This window comes from Mus caroli, unplaced genomic scaffold (genome assembly GCF_978045245.1).
Source record: "Mus caroli unplaced genomic scaffold, Mus_caroli_1 scaffold_13, whole genome shotgun sequence".
NCBI lineage: Eukaryota > Metazoa > Chordata > Mammalia > Rodentia > Muridae > Mus > Mus caroli.
Window position 1 is genome coordinate 49,247,518 of NW_028227268.1, and position 2,725 is coordinate 49,250,242.

A 2,725-nucleotide genomic window follows, 5' to 3' on the forward strand; every position below is an offset into this window, starting at 1 on the left:
ACTGGAAAGGGAGGAGAATGAGGGGAAAATGCTTTAGGAGACAATAAAATGGAGACACTCACTTTCCTTGGGGTTTTGAGATTCTGCTGCCTGTCATACATGGTGTAGAAGGAAGATGGTTAGTTAAGTGGAGCAGAAATCTGAATGATACAGGGAGGGGCATGTATGAGTTGGAAATGGTATTCAATGCATTGGAGTATGAGAGGTTTTCTTGAAATTTACACAAATTATGATGATAAAATTTAAGTACACTTTTCAGAAACATCAGTATACAAAAAACATAGAGAAAATTGCAATTCACAAACAACAGTGACCCAGGATGAGCACATAGCAGAAGAGAGCATTAGTCCAACTTGTATCTCAGTAGAAACAACATCCAAATGTCTACAAAAGGGGGAAAGATATAAATCAATCTCTTATAGAAAAGTTGAGAAACATTATTAATGACTGTAATGATGACAGACATTTGGAGTTTTGACATTATAGTCACTATGACTGTTAGACCCACTGCTATAAAATATATTACCTGGATATGTATTAATTTTTATTTAGAGTTTACAGTGATACTGATATTTTCTCACTAGGATACTGGAGAAAAAGAATGATAAAGAACCAAACTGTCATCTCCCAGTTCCTCCTCCTCGGCCTGCCCATCCCCCCACAGCACCAGAAACTGTTCTTTACCCTGTTCCTGTCCATGTACCTCACCACCGTCCTGGGGAACCTCATCATCATCATCCTCATTCTTCTGGACTCCCATCTCCACACACCCATGTACTTGTTTCTCAGCACCTTGTCATTCTCTGATCTTTGCTTTTCCTCTGTCACAATGCCCAAGTTGCTTCAGGACATGTAAAGCCAGGACACATCTATCTCCTATGCCGGCTGTCTGACACAAATGTACTTTTTCATGGTTTTTGCAAACATGGAGAATGTTCTTCTTGTGGTCATGGCCTATGACCGCTATGTAGCAATCTGTTTTCCTCTTCATTACACTCGCATCATGATCCCTAAGCTCTGTGTGTCTCTGGTAGTTCTCTCCTGTGTATTTACCATTCTGTATTCCATGTTACACACCCTACTCTTGGCAAGATTGTCATTCTGTGAGGACAATGTGATCCCCCACTTTTTCTGTGACCTATCTGCCGTGCTCAAGTTGGCCTGCTCTGACATTTACATTAATGAAGTAATGATATTTATCTTCGGAGGGCTTGATACTGTAATCCCATTCTTACTCATTTTTGTTTCCTAAGTACAAATTGTCTGCTCCATTCTAAAGTTTTCAACTACAAGGGGCATAGCCAAGGTCTTTTCCACCTGTGGCTCCCACCTGTCTGTGGTCTCACTGTTCTATGGGACAATTATTGGTCTCTACTTTTGCCCATCATCTAATAACTCTACTGTGAAGGACACTGTCATGGCTATGATGTACACAGTGGTGACTCCCATGCTGAATCCGTTCATCTACAGCCTGAGGAACAAAGATATGAAAGAGGCCCTGATTAGAGTCCTTTGCAAGAAGAAAATATCTTTATAATGACAATACTGGTATTTATACATAAATTTACCTCACAATTATATTGATATTAATATCACACAATATATCCCTACAATGAGATATATTACATAATGTTGCATCTACCAAAGTGTGTTTTGCAAAGTAGCTCAGTTAGGTAAAGTGACCTTAGTGAGCCAGTGATGCCATCTCCTGTCTTGCACAGGTGATTCTTAAAAAGCATTAGATAACAGTCACTGTTGTGTCAGATTTTCATTTCTTACATTATATTTCTTAATTGAGAAATGAAATGATTCTTCTCACATTCAGTACAAACTAACCATACTTTCCCTTTGCTCTACTATTCCTGGCCACCCCCCAACTTCCATTTCCCCTGGATCAGTTCCCTCTCCATTTCTTCTTTAGAAAAAAACTGGCCTCCAAGGGACAACAGCCAAACTTGACAAAACAAAAATACAATAATACAAGGTGAAAGCCTTTATATTAACCTGGACACAGCAATTCAAATAGGAGAAAAGGAATCTCAAGAGCAGGCAAAGGAGGCAAAGATCAGCCTATTGTTCAGATCCCACAAAATAGCAAGCTAACAACCCTAACCTATACTCAAAGGCCCTGGTGCAGACCCATGCAGACACCCTGGCTTCATTTCAGTATCTGTAAGCCCATGTGAGTTTGCTTAGTTGATATGGTGGGGGCATGATCCCATAGTGTTATCAACACCCTCTGATTTCTATAATCTTTCCTCCACCTCTTCCATGGATTTCTCTTATCTATGAGAGGTGGGATCAAATGCAGACCTCTAACTTACACACAATCTCTCTGCATAATCTCTAGATATACATCTCTGCAACTGTACCAATCTGCTGCTGAGAACATTGCCTGGTTATAAAGATGGCCAGTTTAGACTCTGTAGCTTCCATCACTAGTTCTCACTAGGGTCACCCTTAGGGATTCCAGGAAGTTTCCAGTGCACTAGATTTCCACAAATTCCCATATATGACCCCAAGTTACAGATGTCCTTCCCTGTACTCTCTCCTCTCATTCCTCCCTTTCCACCAGATCCCTCCCACTTCTCTCTCATCTGTCCACAGTCCACTCTCATACTCTATTATTTCCCCTTCCTTAGATAAACACTATAACCATCCATCTTATTTACAGAACCTATCTGGTTCTGTGGATTGTAGTTTATCATTTACTTAACAGCTAATA

At 40.2% G+C, this 2,725-nt stretch overlaps 1 pseudogene; it reads left to right on the forward strand.

The window, feature by feature from the left end:
- Positions 1-601: 601 nt before the first annotated feature.
- Positions 602-1,537, forward strand: LOC110307213 (olfactory receptor 1468-like; annotated as a pseudogene).
- Positions 1,538-2,725: the final 1,188 nt, after the last annotated feature.